The sequence below is a fragment of the Triticum aestivum genome, chromosome 4D, assembly GCF_018294505.1.
Source record: "Triticum aestivum cultivar Chinese Spring chromosome 4D, IWGSC CS RefSeq v2.1, whole genome shotgun sequence".
Classification (NCBI taxonomy): Eukaryota; Viridiplantae; Streptophyta; class Magnoliopsida; order Poales; family Poaceae; genus Triticum; species Triticum aestivum.
In genome coordinates this window covers 358,016,708-358,039,963 of record NC_057805.1, presented here as the reverse complement: position 1 = coordinate 358,039,963, position 23,256 = coordinate 358,016,708, and the positions used below count along the sequence as shown (strand labels likewise).

General features: G+C 41.7%; 1 long non-coding RNA gene across 2 annotated transcripts; it reads right to left on the bottom strand.

Moving 5' to 3' along the window:
- Positions 1 to 19,252: 19,252 nt before the first annotated feature.
- Positions 19,253 to 22,942, bottom strand: LOC123100032 (uncharacterized). Of its 2 annotated transcripts, XR_006448334.1 has the most exons (7): positions 22,685 to 22,942; positions 22,420 to 22,598; positions 22,157 to 22,192; positions 21,877 to 22,051; positions 21,464 to 21,634; positions 21,249 to 21,300; positions 19,253 to 21,127 (listed from the first exon to the last, which is right to left on the bottom strand). It is a non-coding gene; the product is annotated as an uncharacterized lncRNA (long non-coding RNA). The 2 variants fall into 2 exon arrangements; XR_006448333.1 differs by lacking the exon at positions 22,157 to 22,192.
- Between the last annotated feature and the right edge of the window lie 314 nt (positions 22,943 to 23,256).

The window sequence follows — 23,256 nt, the reverse complement described above, 5'->3', positions numbered from 1 at the left end:
TGATTTATAGAAATTAAAAAACCAAGTTTCTCAATCTTTCCGGGCGAGCCACGACGCCCAGATGTTTGAATTTCATTCCCATCTCTTGCATGGGACCTATAAATTCACCCAAGGACACCCACGTGATTTTTCAAACAACTATGGTGCACTGGAGCATGTGCTTGTAGTTCAAATTAGAATTATGCACATTAAAAGCCCAGAAACTCAATTAATGCATAAAAATGCCAAACGAACCCGGAATAATTCCAAAATTTAGCACGATACTTCTAATTGGTCTAATGTGCTTGTGTAAAATAATTAAGGCGGGAGAAGGCAGTATACGTCTCTCGGTTCGCACACGGAGGTGACACGTTCCCTCTCGGAACCACGAGCCTTCTTGAGGGAAGCTCCGGTTTGCAAGAAGCTTACACCAAAGCTTGTCCCAATTTGGCCAAAAAATTACCGTAGCATGTTGGTGCCATGTCATGACACCATGCCAAGTTTCATGATTTTCAGGCGTGTTTTGAATTTACAGGAATTAAAAAACCAAGTTTCTTAATCTTTCCGGTCGAGACAGGACGCCCAGATGTTTGAGTTTCAGTCCCATCTCTTGCATGGGACCTATAAATTCACCCAAGGACACACATGTGATTTTTCAAACAACTTTGGTGCACTGGAGCATGTGCTTGTAGTTCAAATTGGAATTATGCACATTAAATGCCCAGAAACTCAATTAATGCATAAAAATGCCAAACGAACCCGGAATAATTTCAAAATTTAGCACGATACTTCTATTTGGTCTAATCTGCCTGTGTATGAAAATTAAGGCGGGAGAAGGCAGTATACGTATCTCGTTTCGCACACGAAGGTGACACGTTCCCTCTCGGAACCACTAGCCTTCTTGAGGGAAGCTCCGGTTTGCAAGAAGCTTACACCAAAACTTGTCCCAATTCGGCTAAAAAATTGATTGCATCATGTTGGTGCCATGTCATGATACCATGCCAAGTTTCATGATTTTCAGGCGTGTTTTGGATTTATAGGGATTAAAAAACCAAGTTTCTCAATCTTTCCGGCCGAGCCACGACGCCTAGATGTTTGAATTTCATTCCCATCTCTTGCATGGGACCTATAAATTCACCCAAGGACACACATGTGATTTTTCAAACAACTTTGGTGCACTGGTGCATGTGCTTGTAGTTCAAATTTGAATTATGCACATTAAACGCCCAGAAACTCAATTAATGCATAAAAATGCCAAACGAACCCAGAATAATTCCAAAATTTAGCACGATACTTCTATTTCGTCTAATCTGCCTGTGTAAAAAAATTAAGGCGGGAGAAGGCAGTATACGTATCTCGTTTCGCACACGGAGGTGACACGTTCCCTCTCGGAACCACGAGCCTTCTTGAGGGAAGCTCTGGTTTGCAAGAAGCTTACACCAAAGCATGTCCCAATTCGGCCATGACACCATGCCAAGTTTCATGATTTTCAGGCGTGTTTTGGATTTATAGGGATTAAAAAACCAATTTTCTCAATCTTTCTGGCCGAGCGACGACGCCTAGATGTTTGAATTTCATTTCAATCTCTTGCATGGGACCTATAAATTCACCCAAGGCCACACATGTGATTTTTCAAACAACTTTGGTGCACTGGAGCATGTGCTTGTAGTTCAAATTTGAATTATGCGCATTAAAAGCCTAGAAACTCAATTAATGCATAAAAATGCCAAACGAACCCGAAATAATTCAAAAATTTAGCACGATACTTCCATTTGGTCTAATCTGCCCATGTAGAAAAATTAAGGCGGGAGAAGGCAGTATACGTATCTCATTTCGCACACGGAGGTGACACGTTCCCTCTCGGAACCACGAGCCTTCTTGAGGGAAGCTCCGGTTTGCAAGAAGCTTACACCAAAGCTTGTCCCAATTCGGCCAAAAAATTTACCGCAGCATGTTGGTGCCATGTCATGACACCACGCCAAGTTTCATGATTTTCAGGCATGTTTTGGATTTACAGGGATTAAAAAAACCAATTTTCTCAATCTTTCCGGCCGAGCCACGACGCCCAGATGTTTGAATTTCATTCCCATCTCTTGCATGGGACCTATAAATTCACCCAAGGACACACATGTGATTTTTCAAACAACTTTGGTGCACTAGACCATGTGCTTGTAGTTCAAATATGAATTATGCACATTAAATGCCCAGAAACTCAATTAAATCATAAAATGCCAAACGAACCCGCAATAATTCCAATATTTAGCACGATACTTCTATTTGGTCTAGTCTGCCTTTGTAAAAAAATTAAGGCGGGAGAAGGAAGTACACGTATCTCGTTTCGCACACGGAGGTGACACGTTCCCTCTTGGAACCACGAGCCTTCTTGAGGGACGCTCCGGTTTGCAAGAAGCTTACACCAAAGCTTGTCTTAATTCGGCCAAAAAATTTACTGCAGCATGTTGGTGCCATGTCATCATACCATGCCAACTTTCATGATTTTCACACGTGTTTTTGATTTATAGGAATTAAAAAACCAAGTTTCTCAATCTTTCTGGGCGAGCCACGACGCCCAGATGTTTGAATTTCATTCCCATCTCTTGCATGGGACCTATAAATTCACCCAAGGACACACATGTGATTTGTCAAACAACTTTGGTGCACTAGAGCATGTGCTTGTAGTTAAAATTAGCATTATGCACATTAAAAGCCCAGAAACTCAATTAATGCATAAAAATGCCAAACGAACCCGGAATAATTCCGAAATTTAGCACGATACGTCTATTTGGTCTAATCTGCCTGTGTAAAAATATGAAGGCGGGAGAAGGCAGTATACGTATCTCGTTTTGCACACGGAGGTGACACGTTCCCTCTAGGAACCACGAGCCTTCTTGAGGGAAGTTCCGGTTTGCAAGAAGCTTACACCAAAGCTTGTCCCAATTCGGCCAAAAAATTTACGGCAACATGTTGGTGCCGTGTCATGACACCATGCCAAGTTACATGATTTTCAGGCGTGTTTTGGATTTACAGGGATTAAAAAACCAAGTTTCTCAATCTTTCCGGCCGAGCCACGACGCCCAGATGTTTGAATTTCATTCCCATCTCTTGCATGGGACCTATAAATTCATCGAAGGACACATGTGATTTTTCAAACAACTTTGTTGCACTGGAGCATGTGCTTGTAGCTCATATTTGAATTATGCACATTAAATGCCCAGAAACTCAATTAATGCATAAAAATGCCAAACGAACCCAGAATAATTCCAAAATTTAGCACGATACTTCTATTTGTCCTAATCTGCCTGTGTAAAAAAAATTAAGGCGGGAGAAGGCAGTATACGTATCTCGTTTCGCACACGGAGGTGACAAATTCCCTCTCGGAACCACGAGCCTTCTTGAGGGAAGCTCCGATTTGCAAGAAGCTTAAACCAAAGCTTGTCCCAATTCGGCCAAAAAATTTACCGCAGCATGTTGGTGCTATGTCATGACACCATGCCAAGTTTCATGATTTTCAAGCGTGTTTTGAATTTACAGGAATTAAAAAACCAGTTTCTCAATCTTTCCGGCCGAGCCAGGACGTCCAGATGTTTGAATTTCAGTCCCATCTCTTGCATGGGACCTATAAATTCACCCAAGGACACACATGTGATTTTCAAACAACTTTGGTGCACTCGAGCATGTGCTTGTCGTTCAAATTTGAATTATGCACATTAAATGCGCAGAAACTCAATTAAAGCATATAACTGCCAAACGAACCCGGAATAATTGCAAATTTTAGCACGATACTTCTATTTGGTCTAATCTACCTGTGTAAAAAATTAAGGCGGGAGAAGGCAGTATACGTATCTCGTTTCGCTCACGGAGGTGACACGTTCCCTCTCGGAACCACGAGCCTTCTTGAGGGAAGCTCCGGTGTGCAAGAAGCTTACACCAAAGCTTGTCCCAATTCGGCAAAAAAATTTACCGCAGCATGTTGGTGCCCTGTCATGACACCATGCCAAGTTACATGATTTTCAGGCGTGCTTTGGATTTACAGAGATTAAAAACCAAGTTTCTCAATCTTTCCGGCCGAGCCACAACGCCTAGATGTTTGAATTTCATTCCCATCTCTTGCATGGGACCTATAAATTCACCCAAGGACACACATGTGATTTTTCAAACAACTTTGGTGCACTGGAGCATGTGCTTGTAGTTCAAATTTGAATTATGCACATTAAATGCCCAGAACTCAATTAATGCATAAAAATGCCAAACGAACCCAGAATAATTCCAAAATTTAGCACGATACTTCTATTTGGTCTAATCTGCCTTTGTATAAAAATTAAGGCGGGAGAAGGCAGTATACGTATATCGTTTCGCACACGGAGGTGACACGTTCCCTCTCGGAACCACGAGCCGTCTTGAGGGAAGCTCCGGTTTGCAAGAAGCTTACACCAAAGCTTGTCCCAATTCGGCCAAAAAAATTACCGCAGCATGTTGGTGCCTTGTCATGCCACCATGCCAAGTTACATGATTTTCAGGCGTGTTTTGGATTTACAGGGATTAAAAAACCAAGTTTCTCAATCTTTCCGGCCGAGCCACGACGCCCAGATGTTTTGATTTCATTCCCATCTTTTGCATGGGACCTATAAATTCACCCAAGGACACACATGTGATTTTTCAAACAACTTTGGTGCACTTGAGCATGTGCTTGTAGTTCAAATTTGAATTATGCACATTAAATGCCCAGAAACTCAATTAATGCATAAAAATGCCAAACGAACCCGGAATAATTCCAAAATTTAGCACGATACATCAATTTGGTCTAATCTAACTGTGTAAAAAAAATTAAGGCGGGAGAACGCAGTATACGTATCTCGTTTCGCACACGAAGGTGACACGTTCCCTCTCGGAACCACGAGCCTTCTTGAGGGAAGCTCCGGTTTGCAAGAAGCTTACACCAAAGCTTGTCCTAATTCGGCTAAAAAAATTACTGCATCATGTTGGTGCCTTGTCATGACACCATGCCAAGTTTGATGATTTTCAGGCGTGTTTTGGATTTACAGGAATTAAAAAACCAAGTTTCTCGATGTTTCCGGCCGAGCCACGACGCCCAGATGTTTGAATTTCATTCCTATCTCTTGCATGTGACCTATAAATTCACCCAAGGACACACATGTGATTTTTCAAATAACTTTGGTGCACTGGAGCATGTGCTTGTAGTTCAAATTTTAATTATGCACATTAAAAGCCCAGAAACTCAATTAATGCATAAAAATGCCAAACAAATAATTCCAAAATTTAGCATGATACTTTTATTTGGTCTAATCTGCCTGTGTAAAAAAATTAAGGCGGGAGAAGGCAGTATACGTATCTCGTTTCGCACACGGAGGTGACACGTTCCCTCTTGGAACCACGAGCCTTCTTGAGGGAAGCACCGGTTTGCAAGAAGCTTAGACCAAAGCTTGTCCCAATTCGGCCAAAAAAATTACCACAGCATGTTGGTGCCATGTCATGATACCATGGCAAGTTTCATGATTTTCAGGCGTGTTTTTGATTTACAGGAATTAAAAAACCAAGTTTCTCAATCTTTTCGGGCGAGCCACACCGCCCAGATGTTTGAATTTCGTTCCCATCTCTTGCATGGGACCTATAAATTCACCCAAGGACACACATGTGATTTTTCAAACAACTTTGGTGCACTGGAGCATGTGCTTGTAGTTCAAATTCGAATTATGCACATTAAAAGCCCAGAAACTCAATTAATGCATAAAAATGCCTAACTTGCCCGGAATAATTCCAAAATTTAGCACGATACTTCTATTTGGTCTAATCTGCCTGTGTAAAAAAATTAAGGCGGGAGAAGGCAGTATACGTATCTCGTTTCGCACACGGAGGTGACACGTTCCCTCTCGGAACCACGAGCCTTCTTGAGGGAAGTTCCGGTTTGCAAGAAGCTTACACCAAAGCTTGTCCCAATTCGGCCAAAAAAATTACCGCAGCATGTTGGTGCCATGTCATGACACCATGCCAAGTTTCATGATTTTTAGGCGTGTTTTGAATTTACATGAATTAAAAAACCAAGTTTCTCAATCTTTTCGGCCGAGCCAGGACGCCCAGATGTTTGAATTTCATTCCCATCTCTCGCATGGGACCTATAAATTCACCCAAGGGCACACATGTGATTTTTCAAACAACTTTGGTGCACTGGACCATGTGCTTGTAGTTCAAATTTGAATTATGCATATTAAAAGCCCAAAAACTCAATTAATGCATAAAAATGCCAAACGAACCCTGAATAATTCCAAAATTTAGCACGATACTTTTATTTGGTCTAATCTGCCTTTGTAAGAAAATTAAGGCGGGAGAAGGCAGTATACGTATCTCGTTTCGCACACGGAGGTGACACGTTCCCTCTTGGAACCACAAGCGTTCTTGAGGGAAGCTCCGGTTTGCAAGAAGCTTACACCAAAGCTTGTCCCAATTCGGCCAAAAAAATTACCGCAGCATGTTGGTGCCATGTCATGATACCATGCCAACTTTCACGATTTTCAGGCGTGTTTTCGATTTATAGGAATTAAAAAACCAAGTTTCTCAATCTTTCCGGGCGAGCCACAACGCCCAGATGTTTGAATTTCATTCCCATCTCTTGCATGGGACCTATAAATTCACCCAAGGACACACATGTTATTTTTCAAACAACTTTGGTGCACTGGAGCATGTGCTTGTAGTTCAAATTTGAATTATGCATATTAAATGCCCAGAAACTCAATTAATGCATAAAAATGCCAAACGAACCCAGAATAATTCCAAAATTTAGCACGATACTTCTATTTGGTCTAATCTGCCTATGTAAAAAAATTAGGGCGGGAGAAGGCAGTATACGTATCTCGTTTCAGACATGGAGGTGACACGTTCCCTCTCGGAACTACGAGCCTTCTTGAGGGAAGCTCCGGTTTGCAAGAAGCTTACACAAAAGCTTGTCCCAATTCATCCAAAAAATTTACCGCAACATGTTGGTGCCATGTCATGAAACCATGCCAAGTTTCATGATTTTCAGGCGTCTTTTGAATTTGCAGGAATTAAAAAACCAAGTTTCTAAATCTTTCCGGCGAAGCCAGGACGCCCAGATGTTTGAATTTCAGCCCCATCTCTTGCATGGGACCTATAAATTCACCCAAGGACACACATGTGATTTTTCAAACAACTTTGGTGGACTGGAGCATGTGCTTGTAGTTCAAATTCGAATTATGCACATTAAAAGCCCAGAAACTCAATTAATGCATAAAAATGCCTAACTTGCCCGGAATAATTCCAAAATTTAGCACGATACTTCTATTTGGTCTAATCTGCCTGTGTAAAAAAATTAAGGCGGGAGAAGGCAGTATACGTATCTCGTTTCGCACACGGAGGTGACACGTTCCCTCTCGGAACCACGAGCCTTCTTGAGGGAAGTTCCGGTTTGCAAGAAGCTTACACCAAAGCTTGTCCCAATTCGGCCAAAAAAATTACCGCAGCATGTTGGTGCCATGTCATGACACCATGCCAAGTTTCATGATTTTTAGGCGTGTTTTGAATTTACATGAATTAAAAAACCAAGTTTCTCAATCTTTCCGGCCGAGCCAGGACGCCCAGATGTTTGAATTTCATTCCCATCTCTCGCATGGGACCTATAAATTCACCCAAGGGCACACATGTGATTTTTCAAACAACTTTGGTGCACTGGACCATGTGCTTGTAGTTCAAATTTGAATTATGCATATTAAAAGCCCAAAAACTCAATTAATGCGTAAAAATGCCAAACGAACCCGGAATAATTCCAAAATTTAGCACGATACTTTTATTTGGTCTAATCTGCCTTTGTAAGAAAATTAAGGCGGGAGAAGGCAGTATACGTATCTCGTTTCGCACACGGAGGTGACACGTTCCCTCTTGGAACCACAAGCGTTCTTGAGGGAAGCTCCGGTTTGCAAGAAGCTTACACCAAAGCTTGTCCCAATTCGGCCAAAAAAATTACCGCAGCATGTTGGTGCCATGTCATGATACCATGCCAACTTTCACGATTTTCAGGCGTGTTTTCGATTTATAGGAATTAAAAAACCAAGTTTCTCAATCTTTCCGGGCGAGCCACAACGCCCAGATGTTTGAATTTCATTCCCATCTCTTGCATGGGACCTATAAATTCACCCAAGGACACACATGTTATTTTTCAAACAACTTTGGTGCGCTGGAGCATGTGCTTGTAGTTCAAATTTGAATTATGCATATTAAATGCCCAGAAACTCAATTAATGCATAAAAATGCCAAACGAACCCAGAATAATTCCAAAATTTAGCACGATACTTCTATTTGGTCTAATCTGCCTATGTAAAAAAATTAGGGCGGGAGAAGGCAGTATACGTATCTCGTTTCAGACATGGAGGTGACACGTTCCCTCTCGGAACTACGAGCCTTCTTGAGGGAAGCTCCGGTTTGCAAGAAGCTTACACCAAAGCTTGTCCCAATTCATCCAAAAAATTTACCGCAACATGTTGGTGCCATGTCATGAAACCATGCCAAGTTTCATGATTTTCAGGCGTGTTTTGAATTTGCAGGAATTAAAAAACCAAGTTTCTAAATCTTTCCGGCGAAGCCAGGACGCCCAGATGTTTGAATTTCAGCCCCATCTCTTGCATGGGACCTATAAATTCACCCAAGGACACACATGTGATTTTTCAAACAACTTTGGTGCACTGGAGCATGTGCTTGTAGTTCAAATTCGAATTATGCACATTAAAAGCCCAGAAACTCAATTAATGCATAAAAATGCCTAACTTGCCCGGAATAATTCCAAAATTTAGCACGATACTTCTATTTGGTCTAATCTGCCTGTGTAAAAAAATTAAGGCGGGAGAAGGCAGTATACGTATCTCGTTTCGCACACGGAGGTGACACGTTCCCTCTCGGAACCACGAGCCTTCTTGAGGGAAGTTCCGGTTTGCAAGAAGCTTACACCAAAGCTTGTCCCAATTCGGCCAAAAAAATTACCGCAGCATGTTGGTGCCATGTCATGACACCATGCCAAGTTTCATGATTTTCAGGCGTGTTTTGAATTTACATGAATTAAAAAACCAAGTTTCTCAATCTTTCCGGCCGAGCCAGGACGCCCAGATGTTTGAATTTCATTCCCATCTCTCGCATGGGACCTATAAATTCACCCAAGGGCACACATGTGATTTTTCAAACAACTTTGGTGCACTGGACCATGTGCTTGTAGTTCAAATTTGAATTATGCATATTAAAAGCCCAAAAACTCAATTAATGCATAAAAATGCCAAACGAACCCGGAATAATTCCAAAATTTAGCACGATACTTTTATTTGGTCTAATCTGCCTTTGTAAGAAAATTAAGGCGGGAGAAGGCAGTATACGTATCTCGTTTCGCACACGGAGGTGACACGTTCCCTCTTGGAACCACAAGCGTTCTTGAGGGAAGCTCCGGTTTGCAAGAAGCTTACACCAAAGCTTGTCCCAATTCGGCCAAAAAAATTACCGCAGCATGTTGGTGCCATGTCATGATACCATGCCAACTTTCACGATTTTCAGGCGTGTTTTCGATTTATAGGAATTAAAAAACCAAGTTTCTCAATCTTTCCGGGCGAGCCACAACGCCCAGATGTTTGAATTTCATTCCCATCTCTTGCATGGGACCTATAAATTCACCCAAGGACACACATGTTATTTTTCAAACAACTTTGGTGCACTGGAGCATGTACTTGTAGTTCAAATTTGAATTATGCATATTAAATGCCCAGAAACTCAATTAATGCAAAAAATTGCCAAACGAACCCAGAATAATTCCAAAATTTAGCACGATACTTCTATTTGGTCTAATCTGCCTATGTAAAAAAATTAGGGCGGGAGAAGGCAGTATACGTATCTCGTTTCAGACATGGAGGTGACACGTTCCCTCTCGGAACTACGAGCCTTCTTGAGGGAAGCTCCGGTTTGCAAGAAGCTTACACCAAAGCTTGTCCCAATTCATCCAAAAAATTTACCGCAACATGTTGGTGCCATGTCATGAAACCATGCCAAGTTTCATGATTTTCAGGCGTGTTTTGAATTTGCAGGAATTAAAAAACCAAGTTTCTAAATCTTTCCGGCGAAACCAGGACGCCCAGATGTTTGAATTTCAGCCCCATCTCTTGCATGGGACCTATAAATTCACCCAAGGACACACATGTGATTTTTCAAACAACTTTGGTGCACTGGAGCATGTGCTTGTAGTTCAAATTCGAATTATGCACATTAAAAGCCCAGAAACTCAATTAATGCATAAAAATGCCTAACTTGCCCGGAATAATTCCAAAATTTAGCACGATACTTCTATTTGGTCTAATCTGCCTGTGTAAAAAAATTAAGGCGGGAGAAGGCAGTATACGTCTCTCGTTTCGCACACGGAGGTGACACGTTCCCTCTCGGAACCACGAGCCTTCTTGAGGGAAGTTCCGGTTTGCAAGAAGCTTACACCAAAGCTTGTCCCAATTCGGCCAAAAAAATTACCGCAGCATGTTGGTGCCATGTCATGACACCATGCCAAGTTTCATGATTTTCAGGCGTGTTTTGAATTTACATGAATTAAAAAACCAAGTTTCTCAATCTTTCCGGCCGAGCCAGGACGCCCAGATGTTTGAATTTCATTCCCATCTCTCGCATGGGACCTATAAATTCACCCAAGGGCACACATGTGATTTTTCAAACAACTTTGGTGCACTGGACCATGTGCTTGTAGTTCAAATTTGAATTATGCATATTAAAAGCCCAAAAACTCAATTAATGCATAAAAATGCCAAACGAACCCGGAATAATTCCAAAATTTAGCACGATACTTTTATTTGGTATAATCTGCCTTTGTAAGAAAATTAAGGCGGGAGAAGGCAGTATACGTATCTCGTTTCGCACACGGAGGTGACACGTTCCCTCTTGGAACCACAATCGTTCTTGAGGGAAGCTCCGGTTTGCAAGAAGCTTACACCAAAGCTTGTCCCAATTCGGCCAAAAAAATTACCGCAGCATGTTGGTGCCATGTCATGATACCATGCCAACTTTCACGATTTTCAGGCGTGTTTTCGATTTATAGGAATTAAAAAACCAAGTTTCTCAATCTTTCCGGGCGAGCCACAACGCCCAGATGTTTGAATTTCATTCCCATCTCTTGCATGGGACCTATAAATTCACCCAAGGACACACATGTTATTTTTCAAACAACTTTGGTGCACTGGAGCATGTGCTTGTAGTTCAAATTTGAATTATGCATATTAAATGCCCAGAAACTCAATTAATGCATAAAAATGCCAAACGAACCCAGAATAATTCCAAAATTTAGCACGATACTTCTATTTGGTCTAATCTGCCTATGTAAAAAAATTAGGGCGGGAGAAGGCAGTATACGTATCTCGTTTCAGACATGGAGGTGACACGTTCCCTCTCGGAACTACGAGCCTTCTTGAGGGAAGCTCCGGTTTGCAAGAAGCTTACACCAAAGCTTGTCCCAATTCATCCAAAAAATTTACCGCAACATGTTGGTGCCATGTCATGAAACCATGCCAAGTTTCATGATTTTCAGGCGTGTTTTGAATTTGCAGGAATTAAAAAACCAAGTTTCTAAATCTTTCCGGCGAAGCCAGGACGCCCAGATGTTTGAATTTCAGCCCCATCTCTTGCATGGGACCTATAAATTCACCCAAGGACACACATGTGATTTTTCAAACAACTTTGGTGCACTGGAGCATGTGCTTGTAGTTCAAATTCGAATTATGCACATTAAAAGCCCAGAAACTCAATTAATGCATAAAAATGCCTAACTTGCCCGGAATAATTCCAAAATTTAGCACGATACTTCTATTTGGTCTAATCTGACTGTGTAAAAAAATTAAGGCGGGAGAAGGCAGTATACGTATCTCGTTTCGCACACGGAGGTGACACGTTCCCTCTCGGAACCACGAGCCTTCTTGAGGGAAGTTCCGGTTTGCAAGAAGCTTACACCAAAGCTTGTCCCAATTCGGCCAAAAAAATTACCGCAGCATGTTGGTGCCATGTCATGACACCATGCCAAGTTTCATGATTTTCAGGCGTGTTTTGAATTTACATGAATTAAAAAACCAAGTTTCTCAATCTTTCCGGCCGAGCCAGGACGCCCAGATGTTTGAATTTCATTCCCATCTCTCGCATGGGACCTATAAATTCACCCAAGGGCACACATGTGATTTTTCAAACAACTTTGGTGCACTGGACCATGTGCTTGTAGTTCAAATTTGAATTATGCATATTAAAAGCCCAAAAACTCAATTAATGCATAAAAATGCAAAACGAGCCCGGAATAATTCCAAAATTTAGCACGATACTTTTATTTGGTCTAATCTGCCTTTGTAAGAAAATTAAGGCGGGAGAAGGCAGTATACGTATCTCGTTTCGCACACGGAGGTGACACGTTCCCTCTTGGAACCACAAGCGTTCTTGAGGGAAGCTCCGGTTTGCAAGAAGCTTGCACCAAAGCTTGTCCCAATTCGGCCAAAAAAATTACCGCAGCATGTTGGTGCCATGTCATGATACCATGCCAACTTTCACGATTTTCAGGCGTGTTTTCGATTTATAGGAATTAAAAAACCAAGTTTCTCAATCTTTCCGGGCGAGCCACAACGCCCAGATGTTTGAATTTCATTCCCATCTCTTGCATGGGACCTATAAATTCACCCGAGGACACACATGTTATTTTTCAAACAACTTTGGTGCACTGGAGCATGTGCTTGTAGTTCAAATTTGAATTATGCATATTAAATGCCCAGAAACTCAATTAATGCATAAAAATGCCAAACGAACCCAGAATAATTCCAAAATTTAGCACGATACTTCTATTTGGTCTAATCTGCCTATGTAAAAAAATTAGGGCGGGAGAAGGCAGTATACGTATCTCGTTTCAGACATGGAGGTGACACGTTCCCTCTCGGAACTACGAGCCTTCTTGAGGGAAGCTCCGGTTTGCAAGAAGCTTACACCAAAGCTTGTCCCAATTCATCCAAAAAATTTACCGCAACATGTTGGTGCCATGTCATGAAACCATGCCAAGTTTCATGATTTTCAGGCGTGTTTTGAATTTGCAGGAATTAAAAAACCAAGTTTCTAAATCTTTCCGGCGAAGCCAGGACGCCCAGATGTTTGAATTTCAGCCCCATCTCTTGCATGGGACCTATAAATTCACCCAAGGACACACATGTGATTTTTCAAACAACTTTGGTGCACTGGAGCATGTGCTTGTAGTTCAAATTTGAATTATGCACATTAAATGCCCAGAAACTCAATTAATGCATAAAAATGCCAAACGAACCAGGAATAATTCCAAAATTTAGCACGATACTTCTACTTGGTCTAATATGCCTGTGTAAACAAATTAAGGCGGGAGAAGGCAGTATACGTATCTCGTTTCGCACACGAAGGTAACACGTTCCCTCTCGGAACCATGAGCCTTCTTGAGGGAAGCTCCGGTTTGTAAGAAGCTTACACCAAAGCTTGCCCCAATTCATCCAAAAAAATTACCGCAGCATGTTGGTGCCATGTCATGACACCATGCCAAGTTTCATAATTTTCAGGCGTGTTTTGAATTTCCAGGAATTAAAAAACCAAGTTTCTCAATCTTTCCGACCGAGCCAGGATGCCCAGATGTTTGAATTTCATTCCCATCTCTTGCATGGGACCTATAAATTCACCCAAGGACACACATGTGATTTTTCAAACAACTTTGGTGCACTGGACCATGTGCTTGTAGTTCAAATTTGAATTATGCACATTAAAAGCCCAGAAACTCAAATAATGCATAAAAATGCCAAACGAATAATTCCAAAATTTAGCACGATACTTCTATTTGGTCTAATCTGCCTGTGTAAAAAATTAAGGCAGGAGAAGGCAGTATACGTATCTCGTTTCGCACACGGAGGTGACACGTTCCCTCTCGGAACCACGAGCCTTCTTGAGGGAAGCTCCGGTTTGCAAGAAGCTTACACCAAAGCTTGTCCCAATTCGGACAAAAATTTTACCGCAGCATGTTGGTGCCATGTCATGACGCCATGCCAAGTTTGATGATTTTCAGGCGTGTTTTGGATTTATAGGAATTAAAAAACCAAGTTTCTCAATCTTTCCGGCCGAGCCACGACGCCCAGATGTTTTAATTTCATTCCTATCTCTTGCATGGGACCTATAAATTCACCCAAGGACACACATGTGATTTTTCAAATAACTTTGGTGCACTGGAGCATGTGCTTGTAGTTCAAATTTTAATTATGCACATTAAAAGCCCAGAAACTCAATTAATGCATAAAAATGCCAAACAAATAATTCCAAAATTTAGCATGATACTTTTATTTGGTCTAATCTACCTGTGTAAAAAATTAAGGCGGGAGAAGGCAGTATACGTATCTCGTTTCGCACACGGAGGTGACACGTTCCCTCTTGGAACCACGAGCCTTCTTGAGGGAAGCACCGGTTTGCAAGAAGCTTACACCAAAGCTTGTCCCAATTCGGCCAAAAAAATTACCACAGCATGTTGGTGCCATGTCATGATACCATGGCAAGTTTCATGATTTTCAGGCGTGTTTTTGATTTACAGGAATTAAAAAACCAAGTTTCTCAATCTTTTCGGGCGAGCCACACCGCCCAGATGTTTGAATTTCGTTCCCATCTCTTGCATGGGACCTATAAATTCACCCAAGGACACACATGTGATTTTTCAAACAACTTTGGTGCACTGGAGCATGTGCTTGTAGTTCAAATTCGAATTATGCACATTAAAAGCCCAGAAACTCAATTAATGCATAAAAATGCTTAACTTGCCCGGAATAATTCCAAAATTTAGCACGATACTTCTAGTTGGTCTAATCTGCCTGTGTAAAAAAATTAAGGCGGGAGAAGGCAGTATACGTATCTCGTCTCGCACACGGAGGTGACACGTTCCTTCTCGGAACCACGAGCCTTCTTGAGGGAAGCTCCGGTTTGCAAGAAGCTTACACCAAAGCTTGTCCCAATTCGGCCAAAAAAATTACCGCAGCATGTTGGTGCCATGTCATGACACCGTGCCAAGTTTCATGATTTTCAGGCGTGTTTTGAATTTACATGAATTAAAAAACCAAGTTTCTCAATCTTTCCGGCCGAGCCAGGACGCCCAGATGTTTGAATTTCATTCCCATCTCTCGCATGGGACCTATAAATTCACCCAAGGGCACACATGTGATTTTTCAAACAATTTGGTGCACTGGACCATGTGCTTGTAGTTCAAATTTGAATTATGCATATTAAAAGCCCAAAAACTCAATTAATGCATAAAAATGCCAAACGAACCCGGAATAATTCCAAAATTTAGCACGATACTTTTATTTGGTCTAATCTGCCTTTGTAAGAAAATTAAGGCGGGAGAAGGCAGTATACGTATCTCGTTTCGCACACGGAGGTGACACGTTCCCTCTTGGAACCACGAGCGTTCTTGATGGAAGCTCCGGTTTGCAAGAAGCTTACACCAAAGCTTGTCCCAATTCGACCAAAAAAATTACCGCAGCATGTTGGTGCCATGTCATGATACCATGCCAACTTTCACGATTTTCAGGCGTGTTTTCGATTTATAGGAATTGAAAAACCAAGTTTCTCAATCTTTCCGGGCGAGCCACAACGCCCAGATGTTTGAATTTCATTCCCATCTCTTGCATGGGACCTATAAATTCACCCAAGGACACACATGTTATTTTTCAAACAACTTTGGGGCACTGGAGCATGTGCTTGTAGTTCAAATTTGAATTATGCATATTAAATGCCCAGAAACTCAATTAATGCATAAAAATGCCAAACGAACCCAGAATAATTCCAAAATTTAGCACGATACTTCTATTTGGTCTAATCTGCCTATGTAAAAAAATTAGGGCGGGAGAAGGCAGTATACGTATCTCGTTTCACACATGGAGGTGACACGTTCCCTCTCGGAACTACGAGCCTTCTTGAGGGAAGCTCCGGTTTGCAAGAAGCTTACACCAAAGCTTGTCCCAATTCATCCAAAAAATTTACCGCAACATGTTGGTGCCATGTCATGAAACCATGCCAAGTTTCATGATTTTCAGGCGTGTTTTGAATTTGCAGGAATTAAAAAACCAAGTTTCTAAATCTTTCCGGCGAAGCCAGGACGCCCAGATGTTTGAATTTCAGCCCCATCTCTTGCATGGGACCTATAAATTCACCCAAGGACACACATGTGATTTTTCAAACAACTTTGGTGGACTGGAGCATGTGCTTGTAGTTCAAATTTGAATTATGCACATTAAATGCCCAGAAACTCAATTAATGCATAAAAATGCCAAACGAACCAGGAATAATTCCAAAATTTAGCACGATACTTCTACTTGGTCTAATCTGCCTGTGTAAACAAATTAAGGCGGGAGAAGGCAGTATACGTATCTCGTTTCGCACACGAAGGTAACACGTTCCCTCTCGGAACCACGAGCCTTCTTGAGGGAAGCTCCGGTTTGTAAGAAGCTTACACCAAAGCTTGTCCCAATTCATCCAAAAAATTACCGCAGCATGTTGGTGCCATGTCATGACACCATGCCAAGTTTCACGATTTTCAGGCGTGTTTTGAATTTCCAGGAATTAAAAAACCAAGTTTCTCAATCTTTCCGACCAAGCCAGGATGTCCAGATGTTTGAATTTCATTCCCATCTCTTGCATGGGACCTATAAATTCACCCAAGGACACACATGTGATTTTTCAAACAACTTTGGTGCACTGGACCATGTGCTTGTAGTTCAAATTTGAATTATGCACATTAAAAGCCCAGAAACTCAATTAATGCATAAAAATGCCAAACGAATAATTCCAAAATTTAGCACGATACTTATATTTGGTCTAATCTGCCTGTGTAAAAAATTAAGGCAGGAGAAGGCTGTATACGTATCTCGTTTCGCACACGGAGGTGAGACGTTCCCTCTCGGAACCACGAGCCTTCTTGAGGGAAGCTCCGGTTTGCAAGAAGCTTACACCAAAGCTTGTCCCAATTCGGCCAAAAAAATTACCGCAGCATGTTGGTGCCATGTCATGACACCATGCCAAGTTTGATGATTTTCAGGCGTGTTTTGGATTTACAGGATTTAAAAAACCAAGTTTCTCAATCTTTCCGGCCGAGCCACGACGCCCAGATGTTTGAATTTCATTCCTATCTCTTGCATGGGACCTATAAATTCACCCAAGGACACACATGTGATTTTTCAAATAACTTTGGTGCACTGGAGCATGTGCTTGTAGTTTAAATTTTAATTATGCACATTAAAAGCCCAGAAACTCAATTAATGCATAAAAATGCCAAACAAATAATTCCAAAATTTAGCATGATACTTCTATTTGGTCTAATCTGCCTGTGTAAAAAAATTAAGGCAGGAGAAGGCAGTATATGTATCTCGTTTCGCACACGGAGGTGACACGTTCCCTCTTGGAACCACGAGCCTTCTTGAGGGAAGCACCGGTTTGCAAGAAGTTTACACCAAAGCTTGTCCCAATTCGGCCAAAAAAATTACCAGAGCATGTTGGTGCCATGTCATGATACCATGGCAAGTTTCATGATTTTCAGGCGTGTTTTTGATTTACAGGAATTTAAAAACCAAGTTACTCAATCTTTCCGGGCGAGCCACACCGCCCAGATGTTTGAATTTCGTTCCCATCTCTTGCATGGGACCTATAAATTCACGCAAGGACACACATGTGATTTTTCAAACAACTTTGGTGCACTGGAGCATGTGCTTGTAGTTCAAATTCGAATTATGCACATTAAAAGCCCAAAAACTCAACTAATGCATAAAAATGCCTAACTTGCCCGGAATAATTCCAAAATTTAGCACGATACTTCTATTTGGTATAATTTGCCTGTGTAAAAAAATTAAGGCGGGAGAAGGCAGTATACGTATCTCGTTGCGCAAACGGAGGTGACACGTTCCGTCTTGGAACCACGAGCCTTCTTGAGGGAAGCTCCGTTTTGCAAGAAGCTTACACCAAAGCTTGTGCCAATTCGGCCAAAAAATTTACCGCAGCATGTTGGTGCCATGTCATGACACCATGCCAAGTTTCATGATTTTCAGGTGTGTTTTGAATTACATGAATTAAAAAACCAAGTTTATCAATCTTTCCGGCCGAGCCAGTACGCCCATATGTTTGAATTTCATTCCCATCTCTCGCATGGGACCTATAAATTCACCCAAGGGCACACATGTGATTTTTTAAACAACTTTGGTGCACTGGACCATGTGCTTGTAGTTCAAATTTGAATTATGCATATTAAAAGCCCAAAAACTCAATTAATGCATAAAAAAGCCAAACAAATAATTTCAAAATTTAGCACGATACTTCTATTTGGTCTAATCTGCCCCTGTAAAAAAATTAAGGCGGGAGAAGGCAGTATACGTATCTCGTTTCGCACACGGAGGTGACACGTTCCCTTTCGGAACCACGAGCCTTCTTGAGGGAAGCTCCCGTTTGCAAGAAGCTTACACCAAAGCTTGTCCCAGTTCGGCAGAAAAAAATACCGCAGCATGTTGGTGCCATGTCATGACACCATGCCAAGTTTCATGATTTTCAGGCGTGTTTTGAATTTACATGAATTAAAAAACCAAGTTTCTCAATCTTTCTGGCCGAGCCAGGACGCCCAGATGTTTGAATTTAATTCCCATCTCTTGCACGGGACCTATAAATTGACCCAAGGACACACATGAGATTTTTCAAACAACTTTGGTGCACTGGACCATGTGCTTGTAGTTCAAATTTGAATTATGGACATTAAAAGCCAAAAACTCAATTAATGCATAAAAATGCCAAACGAATAATTCCAAAATTTAGCACGATACTTCTATTTCGTCTAATCTGCCTGTGTAAAAAATTTAAGGCGGGAGAAGGCAGTATACGTATCTCGTTTCGCACACGGAGGTGACACATTCCCTCTCGGAACCACGAGCCTTCTTGAGGGAAGCTCCGGTTTGAAAGAAGCTTACACCAAAGCTTGTCCCAATTCGGCCAGAAAATTTACCACAACATGTTGGAGCCATGTCATGATACCATGCCAAGTTTCATGATTTTCAGGCGTGTTGGAACCATATGTTTGCTTAATAACAAAACAAACTATACAAACCATTTACAGGAATATCTATAACAAACTTGTTCCATCTTGAATAAAAAAATTGTGTACCAAATGTTCCGCAACCAGACCATTTTTCCAATTCATTTAGATCAACACACACAACTCATGTTCACATTAGCACAATTTATGAAAAGCATCATTTTTCTCACAATAAAAATGAAACGGTAAAAAGGAAATTGTGCAACAACATTAGCTTTCAGGAAAAACATTTACTGTAGTTCCTAACCAGCCCACATTAAAGCAAAAATCGAAAACCACGACATCCTCTATTGTAGAATTAAGAAAAATATGCTCTCGTGGGATAGATTGGTTCACCTTGAGGTACAATGAATAGATTAGAAAATAAGCAGAAGTTAGTCCTATTTTGGAATCTGCAATAATACTCGGTTAGAAAGAACTGCAAGATACAAGGCATCCATAATCACATCGGCCAGCAGATGTGCAACCTGAGAAATTGTGGGAAGGTGAACTGCTGTGAAGCATGAATGTAGCTCGAGAAAGACGGCCCCTAGATTAAACCCGTCGCTGCTCTTCATCTCCCACAAATACCGCATCAGCAGATTGATTGGAATATCAATTCCTAAAAACCATGATCATACAAAAGGGTTTTATCAGCAGACATATACTGGTTCCAATGATGGAGCTTCTCTATGAAACAAAATTTGAAATATACTGGAATATTATGAATTTTACAACTAACCAGAAATCTTTTGCATAAAATAATTGTAAATCCAATATTATATCCAACTATAGCTTTGTGCTTAGCAGTACCTACAACCTGACACAGCTCATCTATCAAACATATACACAGGTGCGGCTAATCTAACTCAGAGTCTAAAAGGTAAAATAACCCTGCATCTACTTTATAGAAAAGAAAAGGCATCATGCATGTATTGACCAGAGCAAATCGGGTCACGATTAAATTTAGGTAAATATATAAATTTGGCAATGCTAAATACCTCGAAGGAAAAATGACTTGGCAAATCTGATCAATAGAATAGAGCAAAATCTAAAGAAAATTTGCTGGATAGAGCTATTTATGAGTAGTTGACACGCTCGATGAGTGACCATCACACCAAGAGTGACATCACCATACTGCAAAGTGCAAAGCTACCACTTAAACTCAGATATCCAGTGCATCTTATTCCCAACTAATGGCCCTTAGGCTGCTCCGGTGCCACATGGTATTCTTAACTCCCTAGTCTTTTCTCAATACAGAGTACATGGTACGTTCAGGACAGGATGAGGATGACTGCATGCCGCACTTGGCGCAGATGCAAATATCTGTTAGAATTATGACATTTTTCACTTGAATCAGTATAAAAAGTGTCAAATATATAATTATATATTTTATAAGGTTCTTCAACATATTAACATTATGGTAATTCTCAACCCTTGCCACTCAAAATGACCTGTACTTTGCATGCACACTCAGCACACTGCTAGTAAAAGAACAATATCCATTGCAATGCCACTGTGCAAAAGAAAAAATAGAATACTTTATTATGACTAAGTGTAGCAAACCTGATGATTATGAAAGGATATAATTATTGGCCTTACCAAATTCGACTGGTATTAACTAAAAGTTCTTTTCTCCTGAAAGAAAGTGAACTTTCACTCACATGAATCCTTACATGCTTCAGGTTTGCTAATTTAATCAGAGCAAATTGGTGAGGTTATGGTGTAACTGTATATATGTACTGAACAAAAAGAAAAGCAAGTTATCAAGCTACCTGCACGTCTAAAATTGACAGGAACACAAACAAAGCTTTTTTGGATTGAATCTAAGAACATCTAGCATGCTATTATATTGGCAGATAGGCAATAATTTAGACCCTGACATGATTAGGTTCGAGTGATATTGATGTTTTAGTTCATACCTTGGCAGGTCAAGGCAAAATATTGGCAGTGTAAACTTTATTCAGACCATATAGGTTCAAGTAAATATTGTTTATTCAGAACAGAGGCATCCATATATGTCGCCTGCAACAAAATAAGAACGCAACCGGTAGACTCGTCGGAGATGAAAATTAAATCAAACTCAGTGCCGGCGAGGTAAAAATAAAATCACGCGACCATATACTTAACAGGAGACAATCCTAACCTGGTCAAATATCCAACACTACGCCCTTCCTCCTTGCTTGATTCATCACTTCCTATTCCAAAAAAGAAACAGAGCATTGTTTCATAAGATTTTATATGAAGATATAGAAGTGGGGAGGAACAAAATCTACGGCAGCCATAGACAGCAGGAAACTAAAAACGATAATTAAATTAGACAAGAAGGGGATTAGAGGAAGGAACGGGGGGAGGTGCAACCAGAAGAGATGGGGAATGAGAGGCCCGTGGGAGTTAGCAGCGCCGGCGCCATGGCCGGTCCAAGCCGAGCCGCCTCCCTCGCTGGCATATGCTCCTCCCGTCCTCTCTGGCCGGCGATGCCCCGCGCATCCGCCACTCCTCCCCAACTGCTCCATCCGACCGAGCTCTAGACTGAAGACAAGGAAGATCTGTTAGGTCGGGGCGCCACCATCGAGGGAGTCAATCCCATATAGAAAATCGCAATAACAGTTTTCATAAGGTCTATGATGGCAACAATAACATGTCGCCCCATGTTTTTAGGCAGCAATGTTCTCTTTGTGTCTTGTCTAGCTATCCATATCCTTATAAAACAACCATCTTGCAGGCTAATATTTCACTGAATGTACACCATTTAGAAAGAATAGAAATCTAACCTGTTGTAGGGCAGCTTAGCCATGGGAATTATGGCCTGTAACTTCAATTTCTCCCACGCAACCAATATAATTGCCAGGTGTGATGGGGCCTTGCCAAAATGAATGGCTTTCATGAAAAGAAGTTGGTAACAGAAGTAATACTAAGCTGAACCAAATCTTTTATCCAAGAACGTCACTGAACAAAAATTAAAAGAATAATTCATGTTAGCATCGTATTAAAGCAGAACAAACAAGAGCTTGAACACACAATAATTAATTCCAATGGCACAAATAGGCGCACCATAATAAAGTACCGTCCATTCCACCATCAACAAATCTGTACCGGAGATCCAGAACAACTAATCAAACACAACCATATCATACAGAGCAACCAACTAAGACAATAAGAACATAGTACAACACGATTTGAATCACATGTTCTTCTCCATCGGAGCGGTGTGCGCTCTCCACCTGTTGGTGTTCAACCATCATGTGGGAGGATAGGAACGGAAGAAACTGAATAAATAGGCACGGTGAAAATCCCCAACCCTGCCCGCCTCTTACCTTCTCGCCCGCACGCACGAGGCAGCGGCGGCGGCGCCCCTTGCTCATCCACCCCACCCCTCACGGCTGCGTGCGCCGGCCGCCGGAATGAGCCCGCGACCACTCTGTGCCATTTTCATCGCCCGTCCTCTGCCACCTCGGACTCGGCCTCTCCCGCATCTCCACCTCCGCCTTCGCTTCTGCCCATAACGAAGGAGAAGTAAAAAAAAGATTAACCCATGCAGGCACTTTACCGAGCAGGTGAAGAGCATGGAGTGAAACTTACCTTGGAACAAACGGTGCGGACAGGCATACGGAAGAGGCAGAAGCAGGAAACCGGCAGCAGCGGTTGTATGAACAACAAGAAAATAAGAAGAGAAAGGGAAGAACAAATCAGCGCTTGAAGAGCGACGAGCGAAATTGATCTGTTGGAAGGGGATGCACGTCCTTACCCTAAGGGCATGTACAACGCCGGCGCTAATGACAGGCGCTAGGATTCACTTCCTGGCCGTTATGGTCTAATCCTGGTTGATCCCAGGATTATTGCTAGCGTCGATGCCAGGGCTGCCATCGGGCGCTTCGTTCTTTTTTTCTTTCCTCTGAGCTGTTTAACGAGCGATGTCCCTTTTCTTCTATGAGAAACCCATTGCATTAGCTCTCGACCAGGCGCCCATGCGTTGAGGAGACGGACTCCTACAGCGACGCCACTTCTTTAATTAATTCTTTTTATTGCCTAAGCGTCCAAATAAGCGCTCTTGCATTGTAGATGCCCTAACCGAACGCATAAGCATCGGCTACAGCGAGGAAAGCCATGGCTCTCTAGCAAGAAGGCAGCGAGCAAGATGATGGCAGGCAACG